A 16,665-nucleotide genomic window follows, 5' to 3' on the forward strand; every position below is an offset into this window, starting at 1 on the left:
GGTTAGAAGTTGTATCATATCTGTGTGGATGTGGAAAAAGCACACGACGGGACACCAAGAGACGTACTGTGGTACTGCACATACTGAGCACATACTGAGGCTGTGCAGGAGACAGCAAGGCACAGGTGAGCTGAGCTGTAGGAGGGACAGACGGATTTAAAGCGGGGGCGCCATGACATCAGGACTCGACTCTGAGGCCCTTCATGTGTGCGATGGTGCAGACAACACTGGGAACTATAGTGAGAACAGGGACCAGGTGGAGAGGTGGAGCCAGTAAGACTGAATACATGTGTGTGAAGGAGAAGGAGAAAGGTGCCTGAGTGAAGCTGGTCCAGAACAACACAGTGCACAGGGCAGGTGCAGAGGAGGTGGGGTGGGTGGAGGTGAGGGTCAGGGGGGTCTGTGAAAGAAGAAACACAAAAACCTGACAGGGAAAATTTAGGAGACGGTAGCTCGTGATGGCGAGCTGTTGTGTGTCGGAGACGGTGGCACTGACAAACCACAGGAGGCGGAGCTGGAGCGGTTAAAGATGGTCGACTCTTCATTGGGAATGACCAGAATGGAAACGTTTAGGTAGAACACAGGGGCGAGGCTGGACACGTGCAGACGACTGATCGTGGATACACAGGGTGTCGAACAGTAACTAACACAGAAATACTGCTGTAAAGGTCCCAGTTAGACATGCTGAAGCACAGGTCAACAAACAATCTCAGCTTCCCTGTGTGATTTCACTTCATGGCTAAATCATCGTTTCAGGTTTCTTTGGGTATTTGTGGGTTTGAAGTTTTCACCCTAATTCATAAAAAGCCAATCAACAATCAGGAGAGAGGAGTTCGTCTTTCTAATTACAACTAATACGATTAAAAGACTTATTTATAAACTCCGTTAGCGTCAAGAAATGGTTCTTTGGGGCACCTTTAATGGTTTTTCAAAGAACCTTTTTAAAAATGGTTCTTTAAAGAACCATTTTTAAAAAGGTCCTTCAAATGGTTCTTTAAAAGAACCATTTTAAAGAACCTTTTTTGAGTGGTTCTTTAAAAAACCATTTTAAATCTTTCAAAATAAAATGCATCATAAATTGAATTTGAGTAGGGTAAAATAAATACGAGCACATAGACATATATTAATGGTTTATTGTCATTTTGTAGTTACCAAAAGACAAAAAGGCATTTTAACCCTCAGCACAACATCACTACTAATACATGTCACATATTAGTGTTTTAAACAGTAATAATTAAATATATTTGCTATACTATAAATAAATATATATAAATACTATATCTACAGATAACACAACAAATAATACATGTATTGTTTAATTAATAAAACATCAGAAAGTGATAAAACACATTAGAAATAGCAATAGCTTCATAACAGACCAATAAATCAACACATTTTCATCAGCAGATGTTTGCATGTTCAGTAAAAATATTTCAACAAGTTTATGATTAAAATGATCAATGAACTTTAGCATTACACCATGTAATGTACGTTTCATGTTGTACTCATGGTCCTTTGTTAGTCCAGTTTAGGACAATGTCTCTGACGTATGTTTCATATCAAACATATGTCATATCAAAACAAGCCCACACCTGCAGTTGTTTCAGTTTTTCACTGGTGTTTCCTGTCAGCTGGTCAACCTCTCAGGCGGACATCCATATCAGCCAATCAAACGACAAGCTCCTCCCTTTGTGCTTCAAATCCCTCCCACTCTGAGACAAGGAGCTGAAAGAGAGAGAAAAGAGTCAATTATAAAGAAGAGAGAAAAGTGAAACCCTCCTCAGAAGGTCTGACTCGCATACCTGCAGTTGACCTGTGATGGACTCCAGTTTGGCGTTCACGTCATCCCTCGCCGATGCCAGCAGCCGAGTCTGCAGGGTGCCCTGGAAGAGCTGAGTTAATGTTCGACTCCTCCTGGTCAGGCTCTCCAGCTGGATGAGCCGAGGTCTCCCCTCTCGCCGCTGCCTCTGAACACAGAAACACAAACTGCATCTGAAGCAGGAGGTGCAGATTTTTTGCTATTCTTTTCTAAATCCAGGCTAGATCACGTGGAGGTATTTGGAAAACTTTTTTGGCCAGTGGACGACTGTTGTCTTGCAGAAAGTCAAATCAAACATATGCGATACACAATCAATTCACAAGAACACATTATAAAAATAAGTCCAGTTCTTGCCTGATTTCAAATGAATTCTGCATCAAAACAGGGTGACAGAAGTAAAACGAGTGCACAAAGCCTCACTGTGTACAAGCCTGCTATTACAGTTCTCCTCTATGCAGACGACTTTCCTGTTTTCAAGGCACAACTTGGATCTGCTGTACGAATCTTATGGATACACACTAAATGAAACAATAGTGTGCATGACTCCAGATTCTGATCCCTCATCCTAATATGGTCCCAACATAGCAACAGCAATAAAGCAGATGCTGAGGCTAAAAAAATACAAAGTCCATAAACCAATGGCTGACGTGGGTTTTATCATAAGGGTGATAAATATACAGATTTCAGTCTGTCTTAGAGATTTGATGTTCATTTACCTGCAGATGCACTATACGTGCCTGCTCTATGGTTTTTCACAACATTTTGCATATCACTATTTAATACAGGAAGTAGGTGAACTAAAACAAGTCATCTTTCTTTGTGAGAGGACCATATTAATGAAACAAACCTCAATGACATCATAGGGATCCCTAAAGATGCTCCTGCTGCTTCTCTTCCTCCTCATCCTAAGCTTCCTTCTCCTTGCCTTCCATCCAATTGTAATTCAACCTAATTGTGTTTCTCCCCCTCCTCTTCCTCATTTTGTTGGAGCTGTGAACACAATTAATGTGAATCTGGATTAATTTGTGCAAACAAGAAAAATCTACAGCTTTTTGGTCAGAGGTGCTCTTGTGATTTAAGCCGGGTAGAGTGGATTTATGTGTTGATGCTACCTGCTTCAGCTCTGGCTGCTGAGTGATATTTACACCCTGGCTGGATTACAAACTTTAACCATGTGATGAACTTTGGCCCAGCGTTGATACCTCTTGTTAGTATAACGACCTCTTCTTAGCTTGTATGTATGATGGTGGATAAATGAAATATACAAAAAAATTAACTATATTACAAAAGAACATCTACCTTGGAAACATCAAATGACTGGAGCATAACTTGTCAACTAGTCCGAAACTAAGTTATGCAGGAACAGTCAAAGACACCTTCTCATGTCACATTTCTATATAATTAGATTAGACAATAAAGAGTTATCTAATCTAATTATTCATTCAAAACACTTATGCATAGCTGCATTTTATACAGCTCATACAGAATTCAAAGTACAGGTTCATGTGAGTATTTAATGTACGGCTCAGATCTACAGAATTTCAGAGTTTCTAGAGCAGACACAGAGCTCACGTCACAACAGGCTTCAGGCGCCATTTTAGTGACTTTAACAATATATTAAATTTTAATTTCGGTCTAGCTGACATTAGGTTATGTACGCAGCACGCAATTGAACCACATATTTTAGAAGCCAAAGGTTCAAATTAGCTGGGAGCAGCTTCACTTAATTATAACAGTGGTTTTGTTAGGAAAACAGTTGGATACTAAATTGCGCTGACGTCAACGGCTAACGTATCTAGCTAATCGCTACTGTTAGCACAACATTAACAGCAAGCTACAATGACGAGTAACAAAAACAAAACAGTAATAAGGTTTTAATGGAAATGTTTTACCTTTTCTAACAGTCCCAGAATCCACAGCTTCAAAGTCCAGCAGGTACTGAAGACTGTTATCCGTTTCGCTGTCACCGTCCTTGAGTTTTTTTCCCGAAAGGTCAAGGCCCGCCGCTCGCACACTCTGTCTGCGCATGCGCATCCCAACGACTGACCCCCTCCGTCCGCTCCCGGGAGGTTAGAGTATGACGTGTTCTGACGTCACTCTCTCTCCCTGTCATTTATTTGGCTCGAAACACATATTAACAAATTGCTCAGTGATGAACAACTACTCAGATCATTTACCTAAGCAGTGCGCTTTGTCAAAACGAAGTGTGTGTTCATTACACTGACATTCTGTTCTGCAATTGTTATTTACTTGTATTTTATAATTTGACTTTACATACTGCTGGGTGGTTTGTAAAGTTTACAATAACTAGTATTATCATTATGCTATATTTTCAAAAATATATAATAATCTCAAAAGTAATGCCTTGGAGTAGAAAATAGTAATGCTTTATTAAAATTTAAAACTAAAGTACAGTACTTGAATGTGTGTATTGTGTCTACTGTTTACAAATATTTCTAACTTTTATTTGAATATTCAGTTTCCTACCATCTTCTCTTAAAGGGTAATTGCCAGGTATCCCGCCCTCCCCCTTTGCACACACATGCACACAAAGAAAACACACAGTATAATTCACAGCCTCATTATAGTGAATAAATATTTATGCCATTTACACCATCAAACTTAGATTGCTAAGGATAAAGAACCTTTTGTTCTTTAAAGAACCATTTGTAATAGCTGAAGAACCATCCACAAAATAAAAAGGTTCTTTGACGTATGATGGTTCTTTAAAGAACCATGAAGACATCTGAAGAACCATTTAAGAACCATAATTTTTCTGAGTGCAGTACAAAGTTAAACAGAGAATCAGGAATCCTCTCTTAATATAAGTGATCACATAGATCTGTCAGCAGCAATTTGTCACGTAAAAACAGCACATCAAAAGGACTCTGCAGTCACAGCGCCCCCTGCTGTTATCACACTAGAAAGGTATTTATTATTATATTAATTATGCAGCATGCAAACATATATAATGTCTCTCTGAGGGCATCTTCCTGAAATATTAATGCATGTGCTAAACAGCTGTACTCAAAGGAAGCAGACACACTATGTTAAGCATGTGTGCATGTTGGCTGTTCATGATTTATTTATGGATTGGCTTTCTCTTTGCGCACAGAGAGCCAGAGGTTCTACTGAACTCTGGGTTGTTACCAGTTCATTACCAGTCATGTACCAGTAGCCCAGTTCAGCATAAACCCAGACAGTAATGACATACTGGTCTGGACAGATTACTGACCAGCTTGGAGTGATCTCGCTTCGCTCACGTTCAGCAGAAGCTTTGTGGAGATGAAATCAGTGTAACACTGCGCCTCCTCAGGTCAGAGACCACAGACGGTAACGAATGAATCACTTTGTAAGGAAAGCCAGCTGGACTGGACTGAACTGTCTGAGCTGTCATTGATCAGTTATTAGTCGTTTCCTGGCAGCTTTCTCCGAACAATAACATCAAAAAGCCACCAAACCGAACATGATGTGATTAATCTGCTGCACACAGGACGCTGCTGAACACCTAAACCAGGCCCTTAGAGGACCTCTGCCCTCTGTTATAATAACCACACATCTACAGACAAATTTACATTTACACAAGAACGATAAGTTATACATGCACCTGCAAACATACGGATACACCCATACAAACATACACGCACATGCATACATGTATGTATAAATACATGTATGCATGCGTACATACAGACACATGTCTCCACATACACATACATACATGCCATGGCTCGCTGACTGGGAGTGCCGAACTGAGCTCCACAGGAATGAATCCAAAAATGTTACATTTGAATGTTTCAGATCATCAACAAAATGTTAATATTAGACAAAGACAACACAAGTAAACACAACATGCAGGTTGTAAATGTAGCTATTTATTCTTATTAGAGTTATAATTCAGCCCATCGGAGGGTTTTCAAGTCTGAACCGCCTTTTTAAGCCACAGCATCTCAGCCAGTTTGAATAGACCAAAGTCCCTCAGAGGTGAACTGGCTGATCATTGAACACATGTTGGTGACATTGATGGTCAGGGATGCAGAGCAGATGCAAAGCCACAGCAAACCACAAAGAGAAGCCCAACAAAGAACCTGGTGTCTGTATTTTTAGATTTTAAGGTTTTTTGATGAAGACAAAAACAAGGACAGCTTCCTCCAGGGAGAAGCTAGAAGCTGCCTCCTGCAGCTATAAATAGCAAGGCTTCAGGAAATCTCACTCTATGTCAGGAGTATGGAAACTGATGGGATGGCGTGCACCCTGCTTAATATTTTGGAGGACTAATTGCAGCATCTCAGTCATCAATGAGGAAGTAAAGCAGGAAGCCGATCGATGCACTGTGATCGATGATCTAGGTATAAAGTAAACTGACTTTAATGGTAAATATTATTAATGTATATACAGACCATAAATATTTAAACAGGCACATAGTTTTGTTCTTTAAGGTTAACAAAACCATGATAACGGTGTCTACGTTACAGGACATTTCAATGTGAATGTAAGTGCTCTATTCTTAGGAAACCGTGGCCTTTCTGTCGGTTTGGATCTGCTGATGAGCCTTTGGTCTATATAAATAGACTGACTATGGCATAATCATGACTTTTGTCATCACAGAAGTGATGGGAGCATTCAGAGACTAAAAATAAAGCTGTGGAAGAGCAAATAGTGTGCACAATTCATCTGATCGCAGAGAAGCAGTGAAAAACCCACAGAAAGTAAAAGATAGACGTCCTAAAAACTGGTGCAATTCAGTATAATATCATTGCATGTTTTGTTGCAATGGAGCAAACAACAACAGTACACTACTTTGCTGGGACTAAAGTATCTCTAATATAACATGGATGCTGTAAAATGTGATTGTGACATCCTTGACGTATGCACAGGAGTACAGAAGTAAAACAGCAGGAGTGTTAGCTCTACAGAGGAAAAGACACGCCTGTTACGTCGCTTACTACCTGCTTCTTGTCACCACATCGCCCGGTAGGATGGTTTCGACTCTCTCTGTAAGTGTACATCTCACTCTAGACTCTGGCTAACCCATTCTCTCCTCCCTCCGCAGCATTCCTACCAGCCCACCTATGGCTGTGCCACATCATACTGTTCATGGTAATACCGGTATAATGTTGGGCAACGATAAAAAAAATTAAATATTGCGATAGAATATGGATAAAGTGCGCATGCCTTTGTTTTCATACCCACATGGCAGCGACAGAGAATGAGAAGGGGGAAAGTGGATCGTTGAGTGAAACACATGAACCAGAATTGGTTTGTAAAAATGGTGCAGCTTCAGTGGTGTGGAACTGGTTTGGTGTTTGTCCATCAGATACACAACAAAGCACCATTTTTTTGTAGAACATGCAAGCGGCCGTTGTTATTGCCATATTTTTCGGACTAAGGTGCTCGTAAATCTGGGAGTAATCTGGGTCCTAAACTCCGTCCTTCAGGACCCAAAGTCAAACGAACACTGCGACATCACTGAGAGTTAAAAACTAAATTCTTTCAACAATAATAAAACGAACAGCATTGCTGCTTTACCAGGTGTAACAATTAAGTTTAACATCCAGGCATCCATGAAAACAAAATTTATTATATTTAACGGAGTTAGAAGTTAGCAGGAAGCTAGCGGAAGTTAGCTTGCTAGTTTCGCTAGTTACCTAAGCATGATATAGCATGTTCTGACTGAGAGATTTCTGAAAAATTCAAACGTACAGCTCTGCTATCACTTCCAACATAAATGAAGACAGGAAACTAAACAGCAGTGACGTTTGTAGGGTTACTGAAGTTGGGCTAGCTGGTATATAATGATGTGCTACGTGATCGCTAGCGACACAGCTATGTTAGCATAACATAAACAGTGAAGCTGGAGGACGAACACTAACACTTTTCCACTTATAAAAGTTAACCTGAAGGTTCCTCATGGTTAGAGACAAATGCAATCGCATGGCAGGATGCTGTAAACGGACCAAACTTCAGTCAGGAGAACAACTGAGATAATCCATCCACAATACGAGGTTAGTCATTAATATACTGCAACAACATGGGAATAGAGCAGCTGCCAGAGAATTCAACATTAATGAACCAATGGTAGAGAAGTGGAGGAAGCAAGAAGAATGAGTTTAATAAAGTTTGATTTATCTGGCTGCTTTGTTTCTTGTGTCTTATAATCTCGTGCACCTTATGGTCTGAAAAATACGTATTTGACTTTTTTATTAACCATGTAAAGCACTTTGTGCTACATTTTTTTTTGTATGAAAAGTGCTTTATAAATAAAGATTGATTGATTTGGCACACTGCAGTTTAATGTAGCAAAGCACCTCTTTAACTTCAGTGGATATTATACATGGTTATGCTCAGGATATGTCAGCCCATTTCTTTTTTTTTTTTCTTTTTTTTTTTTCTTTTTTCTAAATGACATCAGAAACAGCAGTATGCGACATTACGTGATGGCAGAGCTTCAGTTCATCCTTTGTCTTTTTTTTTTTTTTTTTTAATAAATAGGACAGGGGGAATGAATGAGAGAAAGAGGGGGAGAGAAAGAAAGAAAACCAAAGGGGAGAAGAGACGGTGAGAAGGGGGGGGAAGAGAGAGAAGAAAAAAAAAAAGAACTCCTGGGTCACCTGTATGGAGAAAAAAAAAAAACAAACAAACAAAAAAAACAAACAGAGGAGACAGCAAACAACAAAGAGCAACATAATAATAGAGAAAACAAAGCACCATCACAATAAACTAGCTAGTCATAGATATCAATATTTACTAAATAATAAACGATATTGTGCAGCACGCAAGATAGACAGCGCGCAGTGTGCTTTGAGGCAGCAGCCAAGAAAGCTTTAGTCCGCGTCTGTGAATACCCATGTGTGCATACCTGTGTGGATCAGCATGCTTGCATTCCAAAGGTTTCTCCATGTAATGATCTGCTAGGGAGTGTGGGGGGGCCACAGCCCCGTCCTCCAGGGTGTGAAGCGTGTATGGAGGAGATCAAAACTCCAGACATCCAGAGGCCCCCAGAACACAAGAGACCATGGAAGACCAACAGAGGGGCAGCCGCGCCACTGTTCCAGTAAGAGCTGAGGAGAGTCCCAGATGAGGGCTCGCCCAGCAGCCGCGGAGCAGAAGTCAGGGGGAGTTGCAGTGACGCGCCCGTGAGCTCCGCCGGCCCCCAGCTGTGCCTGAGTGACCGAGCCCCAGGCCGAGAGGCCGGGGGCACCCCACCTCCAAAGGGGCCCGAGCGAGCCCCAGGCCCCAGGCCCCGACAAGCGGCCGCCAAGGAGTGAGCCGGTGTGTACCCGGACGCCCACCCCCAGACACAAAGAACCACCAACACACCGACACCTGAGGGAGTCCGCCACCGGCAGGGGAAGTGGTGGTGGGTGGTGATAGGCCTCCAAACCTTGGAGGGCCTGAGGTGTCCCCAGAGAGGTGGCGTCTGATACCCAACCTGACATATAGACACAGACATACAGGCACACACAGACACAAACATCCATTCCCACCCTCATGCTCTCATATGCACTCACTCCACACTCAACCAACGTGGAGACAGACATAAAGAGACGCTGTACACACAATCACACTCCCCAAGCGTACTCTACAAACCGGGTCTAGGTACCCTTGCCCCTGGAGGGGGGAATTGCACCCAGACCCAGGTGGTGTTACCCTTTTCCCTGCGGTGGGGAGAGGCAGACCACCCCGACTCCGCAGCAGCAGGGAGGCCCCACACCCCAGACCGCAGTCGGACGGCCAACTCCTCCTACTAGCCCTCCCGCTCCAGCAGGCCGCAGAGAATGGGGGTGGGAGAAGACTCCAAACCTCCCTCCACCCGCTCATTGTAGTGTTGATGCATATGTGTTCTAAGGTGCAATTAAAACCCAGGAGGGCATGGAGCTACCTGCCAAGGAGCAGCAGGTAAGCGCATAGTCCCTCCTGCTAGCCCTCAATGACTAAGTGTATTTAAAATTGAGAGGTGGGCAACGACGTCAGGGGTGAGGTATACACCCTGATGGTGATTTGGACTCCGTGATTGTGCCCACCCCCAAGATCCTATATGTATGTGTAATGAGAGTGTGAATAATGTGAATGTCTAAGTTGTGGGATAAAATTGAGGCAGAGGCAGCCAGAAGGGGACAGGGGGGGGGGGGGGTAGCCTCCTCTGCACCCTGGTGACATACCCCCACTCCAAGGCCCTGCATGTGTGGGTGGTTGTGGAGGAGCGGGAAGAGGGAGGCAGCTGGAGATGGGGAGGGAAGGAAGGGAGGGGCAGGTAACCCCTCCCTGGGGCCAGCTCCCCCGCTGACCCCAGTAGGCACTCCCACCCTCCGCGACCCGCCAGGGAAGGGGGGCCCAGGCCCATCAGACCGGGGCCCAGTGCAGTAGCGGCCCCCGGCTCCACAGAGCCCTGGATAGTCCACCCAACCCCACCACAGAGAAAACTGCACCCACCCCACCATCCACACATCTTCCAGACTACATAAGACGGTAAACGCCCAGGCTGAGATCTTCCTCCACCTCTCCTGTATCTCCCCCTCCTGCAGAGAGTTCCTGAAGAGAAGAAAGCTCCTGCAAGATGTGACCATCCCCCCCACCAGTTGAAGAGCCCCCCAGGCGGCTCGACGCACCGGCGGCACCCTGCTCCAGGGCCGGGCCCCCATGCACCCACCCGCCCACAACCCCGGCAACACACCAACCAGGACCCAAGCCCCCGAGGCCCGGCCCGGGCCCCAGCCCAGAGACGGAGCGCCCCCAGAACCTCACGCCCATCCCGGACCCACCCAGGGGCAGCCAGGTTGCCAGGTCAGTAACCCACGTCCGTCAGCACAGACCCTCCTCTAGCCCCGCTGCACGCAGCCGCGAGGAAACAGTCACCTGAGAGCCAACAGAGCCCCCAACCGGACGTGACCGCTACCCCGGGTTGAGGCCCCCAAGGAAGATGCCTCCGGGGAACCCCCCGACGCCCTAAGCCTGTCCCTACCCCCTCACCAATCACAACAGTGAAGGCGGGACCAAACTATGACCCCCCACCCCCACTAGGTGATGGAGCTGATAAAAGGGGCCCAGAGCAATTGATCTAATGTGGTGGCAGAGGCTGTGTCAAGACTAATGTAATCTAATAGATAATTTCTATATTGGTTAGAATTAAGATTATTTTTATTTTTCCAGTTCATGAGGACTGTTTTCTTGGCTATGCATAGGGCAGTGAAGATCATATGGGCTATATTCTTTTCTGAAGTGACATTATCTAAGCTGCCCAATAGACACACTAAGGGGGAAGTTGGAATGTTACATTTCAGACACTTTGATAAGTCTTCACATATCTCGCGCCAAAACTTTTGCACTGGTGGACAGAACCAAAGAGCGTGGATGTAATTGTCTGGTGTATTGCCTTGACAGTGTGAGCAGTTGTTGGAAGATGTAAAGCCCATCTTGAACATCCGATGACCTGTATAGTGCACTCTATGTAATATTTTGTATTGAATTAATTGAAGACTGGGATTTTTAATTAATTTAAAAGTTTTTAAGCAAATCTGAGACCAGAAGTTTTGGTCTAGGTTGACTGATAAATCTGCTTCCCACTTTGCAGTAGGAAGGGATATTGATTCATCTAATTTAGAAAGTGTTCTGTATATTTTAGATAATAATTTGGGGGATTTAAGAGTAAGAAAATGTGCCGCACTTAGTGGTGTTTGTAATTCAACTTGACTGAGGTTAAATTTCTTTTTTACTATGGATTTAATTTGTTGATATTCTAAAAACCTTGTCTTGTTGATCCCATATTGTTCAACTAGTCTGTCAAATGGAATAAATTCTGTTCCCTCTAATATATGTTCTAAGTATTTAATTCCTTTACAACTCCATTCTGGGAAATTAATCATATTATTGTTTTGTAATATGTCAGGGTTATTCCAGATAGGTGTACGTTTGCATGGGATTAATGAAGACTCCGTTATTTTTAGAAACTCCCACCATGCTGTTAGAGAAAAGCTGATGTTGATACTTTTAAAGCATTCATGTCTTTTGATGTTTGAGCTAATAAATGGTAGGTCTGAAATCTCTAGATCCTTGCATAGTGCCTGTTCAACATCTAGCCAGGGCTCAACTAAGAAGGTATGTTTTAACCATTCTGAGATGAACTGAAGCCTGTTGGCTAAGAAGTATTGGTGAAAATTTGGCAGATCTAATCCTCCTCTATCCTTGGTTCTTTGTAGCGTTTTTAAGCTAATACGCGGGGGTTTATCTTTCCAAAGGAATTTGGAAATATATGAATCCAGAGATCTGAACCAATCTTGTGATGGTTTGTTAGGGATCATCAAAAATAAGTAATTTATTTTTGGCAAGATCATCATTTTTATAGTGGCGACCCTTCCCATGAGTGATATGGGTAAAGATTTCCATCTAGTCAGATCGCCTTCTACTTTCTTTAGAAGTGGGATGTGGTTTAGTTTAGTTAAGTCTGAAAGCTTAGGAGAGACATTAATACCTAAATATTTAATATTTCCGGATTGCAGTGGGGCAGAGGAAGAATTATGGAAGGAGCAGTTAATGGGGAGAACTGTAGATTTTGGCCAGTTAATTGAATAATCTGAAACTCTTGAAAACCAGTTTATTAAAGTAATTACCTCAGAGAGGTTGGTTTGTGTGTTTTGCAGAAAAAGCAACACATCATCCGCATAGAGACTGATTTTATGTTCTATGTTCTTACATTTTATGCCCTTAATTGTTGTAGCCTGTCTAAATGCTGCTGCTAGAGGTTCGATAAAAATTGCAAAAAGTGAAGGGGAGAGTGGGCATCCCTGTCTGGTGCCCCTCAGGAGACAGAAGCTGGAGGATGTCTGGTCATTTGTTCTGATACGAGCCGTTGGGGAATTGTATAATATTCTTATCCAGTTTATGAAAGAGTTTCCAAAACCAAATTTGTGTAAAGTTGCGAATAAAAATTTCCAATTAACTCTGTCAAATGCTTTTTCTGCATCTAGAGATAATATTATGGTTTCGATGTTTTTATCGTATGAGTAGTCTATTAAATTAAGTAATCTACGAGTGTTTGTTGAGGAGTGCCGACCTTTTATGAAACCAGTTTGGTCAGGATGAATTAAGAGGGGGGTCATTTTCTCTAATCTCTTTGAGAGAGCTTTGCAGATTATTTTAAGGTCTACATTTAAAAGAGAAATTGGACGATAGCTTGAGGGAAATAAAGGGTCTTTGCCTGGTTTTAGCAGGAGACTAATGTTGGCAGAATTCATATTTGGTGGTAGTCTGCCCTTTTCCTCGATTTCCTGCAACATGCTGTGGAATACTGGTGCCAAAATTGTCCAGAATTCTTTGTAGAATTCTGCAGGGAAGCCGTCTGGACCTGGAGCCTTATTATTGGGCATACTTATCAGGGCTTCCTGGAGTTCACTTGGCGTCGGTGGCGAATCCAGTTCCATTGCTTGACTGTCTAGTAATTTTGGAAGAGTAAAGTTGTCAAGAAACAGATCAATTTCATTTTTAGATGGGTTTATTTGTGGTGAGTATAAAGTTTCATAGAAGTCCCTAAAAATGTTGTTTATTCTTCCAGGATCATATATTGTGTTCCCCGATAAATCTTTAGCAGCACATATAGTTATTTTTTCTTTATTTATTTTTAGCTGGTTAGCTAGAAATCGACCTGATTTGTTACTGTGTTCAAAATTCTGCAAGCGAAGTCTTTGTATAAGGAATTGTGTTTTTTTATTAATAGTTTCATTTAATTCTAGTTTTGTTTTGCATATTTTGTTCAATGTTTCCTGATCTTGGTGGGACGCGTAGGCTTCTTCTAGTGATTTGATGTTCTTTTCTAATTCCTGAATATTTTTGTTTTCTTCTTTCTTTTTGTGTGATGAGAAAGAAATTATTTTACCTCTCATCACAGCTTTCCCTGCTTCCCATAGAACAGAAGCAGATATTCCGGGAGTGTCATTAAAGTCTAAATATGAAGTCCATTCCTTTTTAAAGTATTTAATAAAGTCTTCATCTTTAAGTAGTGATATATTAAATCTCCAGTTTTTACTTGGCGTAGTATTATTCTTGTGCATTAGTGTTAAAGATACAGGAGCATGATCGCTGACAGCTATAGGATGAATCTCAGTGTCTGAAATGTCACACAGCAGTGAGCTGCTGACCAAAAAATAATCCAGACGAGAGTAAGAGTGATGAACATGCGAGAAAAAAGTATATTCCTTACTGGTGGGGTGAAGAGAGCGCCATGCATCGCAAAGACCAAAGTCGTTCATATACTGTTTGATTATATTTGTGGACTGCCAATTACGCTGAGTTCCTGTTGTGTTGAGCCTATCCATTTCTTCATTTAGTCCAAGGTTGAGGTCACCGCCAAGAATGAGTGTGCAATCAAGGTGTTCAGAGAGTGCACTAAAAAAACCGTGGAAGAATGAGGGTTCATCAACATTTGGACCATATATACTAACAATACATAGTTTTTTGTTCAATATTGATAGTTTAATAATTAGAAATCTACCCTCTGGATCTATAACTGTATCGAGTACTGTAAAATTAACATTTTTATGTATTAAAATTGCTACTCCCCGTTGTCTAGAATTATAACCGGCTGCAAACACGTTAGGAAACTCAGGTGTTTTAAGTTCATTTAAACCTGTGACAGGTTTGTGAGTTTCTTGTAATAAAACAACATCTGCCTGTAGTTTTTTAAGCTGGTTAAATATTTTTAACCTCTTTCCTCTGGTGCCAGCTCCATTTACATTCCATGTGACAAACCTCAGCATGCCCTTAATTGTGCGTGTATGTCTAATGATGTATGCTGGGTGTTTCGTTTAGACAGGTGGAGAGAATATGGAAACATCCCTTGTTTGTAAATAGAAAGAGAAAAAGAAGTGTGGTGAGAGACTCCATAAGTCTGACTATGTGTGTGAATATTCACTAATATGAACAAGCGTGGCTTGCTTATGTGTCCTGCAAGTCTGTGCGTGCTGTGAGGCTGTTGTGAATGTGCTGCCGTTGAGCTGATGTGTTTGCGTGATCGTGTTGTGAAAATATGGAGAAATAGAGGGTGTTGTTTGTAGGTGAGTGGGGAAGTAGGTGACCACAGCAGTGAAAGACAAGAGAAAGAAAGAAACCACATGAACTGTGAGCGACAACAAAAAAAAAAGAAACGAAACGGAAACATTCCAATTAAAGCAATGACGGAGGGTGTCAGCCGATTTCTACTGGAGATGCCTTTTGGTTAAACTGTCAGCGAGGAATTTGCATTTGCACTGTTACATTTTTATAAAGCTTTAATGCACATAAAAAAAACAGCTGCTTGTTTAAGTGAAAATAAATGGATGGGGTTTTTGCGCTGGTAAAGTTGTGGAGTTGTATTTTGTCTCGCATCAGTTATATCGTTATTGCAAATTTTCAAATATATGTCGTGATAAATATTTTTGGCCATATCGCCCTGCTCTAAGCAGCCCACTTAATCCAAGCCCATATGTATTTCTCTGTAGTTTGTAAATAAACATTTTCACTGCACCATCTGCTCCTGAATCCAGAATCCTCCTATGCCATGACAGAACATCTAAATCAGCAACATTTTGGACTCTTCTGAAGCACCTTCTATCACGCTGTAAGCACCTGAGAGATGAGTTGGTATCTACGGATGAAACGAAATCATTTGAAGAACTTGTTACATTAGCTTTGAGAATAGTTAGCTTCATAACTTGGCCAGCTCCAGGCCTCGAGGGCCGGTGTCCTGCAGGTTTTAGATCTCACCCTGGGTCTACTCACCTGAATCAAATGATTAGTTCATTACCAGGCGTCTGGAGAACTTCAAGGCATGTTGAGCCATTTAAATCAGCTGGACACGTCTAAAACCTGAAGGACACTCGTGGCCTGGGTTTGGACACCACTGCCATAACTGAATACTGAAAGAAACTACAAGTCACGATCAGCTTCCTCATCAAGAACATCGTGAGAAGTCAGTGCAGCTGAGCAGACTTACTCAGGAGGAGTGGTAGAGAAGGACTGAAGAATGGCCACATCAATTCTCCCTGTGCGATAACACAGGTGGATCCTGCAAAACGAGTGTGTTGTCTCTAGTACAACAACATAAGAAGCTTCTCAGATGAGAGGTGAAACGTCTTCAAGCAACTTAAAGAAGTCCAGACGCTTTTCTTTGCAAGCTCCTTTGACTACGATGACCTGGATGACTGACAACCTTCACAGACGTTCTGCTATATGGTGAATGGGCTTTGCATCCAGCCACTGTAGAACAGCTTCAGCTGGAGCTTTTAGCCACTACATAGAGCAATAATCTTCACTAAGCTTGATCTTAGAAACACGTTCCATCTGGTGGACATTGGGGAGGTGACGAATGGAAAACTGTTTTCAACACTTGGACATTTCAAGCGTGCCGGGCTGACAAATGCCTCAGTTGTTTTCCAGGCTTTAATCAATAATGTGCTCTTTGTATGTGCACCTGTTTGACCTGCAGATTTTTTTCCAGAGAACAACTAGAACAGGAAGCAAGTCAGAGTTCTTCAATGACTATGAGACACTAAGTCTAGTCTTGGTCTTGGTAGCCGGGGATCTGTCCGCCATGGCCTCTGATCCTGGCTGCCACGTGGCACACATTGCATGCGACCCCTATGGCGCCTACTGCAGGTGGTGGGCCTGCATAAGAATGGGCCCATGTCCCTTTTTCGGGTTGCGCTCAGCCAGGCCCCATGGACCAGTGCCCGGCCACCAGATGTACAGCTTCTGGCACCCTCCCCGGGCCTGGCTCCAGGGCAGGGCCCTGGTAACACTATCCCAGGCAGGGTGAACTGTTTCCTTGATCTTGCACTCATAGGGGTCTTCTGAATTAAATTGAATTGAGGAGCAGA

General features: G+C 42.6%; 1 long non-coding RNA gene across 1 annotated transcript; it reads right to left on the reverse strand.

The window, feature by feature from the left end:
• Positions 1-1,112: 1,112 nt before the first annotated feature.
• On the reverse strand, positions 1,113-3,871 carry LOC146679700 (uncharacterized). The gene is made up of 4 exons (XR_014918633.1): positions 3,712-3,871; positions 2,667-2,809; positions 1,803-1,967; positions 1,113-1,725 (listed from the first exon to the last, which is right to left on the reverse strand). It is a non-coding gene; the product is annotated as an uncharacterized LOC146679700 (long non-coding RNA).
• Positions 3,872-16,665: the final 12,794 nt, after the last annotated feature.

This window comes from Copadichromis virginalis, unplaced genomic scaffold (assembly GCF_057382275.1).
Source record: "Copadichromis virginalis isolate Kocher_CV1m ecotype Utaka unplaced genomic scaffold, C_Virginalis_male_GT1.1 unmapped_scaffold_1, whole genome shotgun sequence".
Lineage (NCBI taxonomy): Eukaryota > Metazoa > Chordata > Actinopteri > Cichliformes > Cichlidae > Copadichromis > Copadichromis virginalis.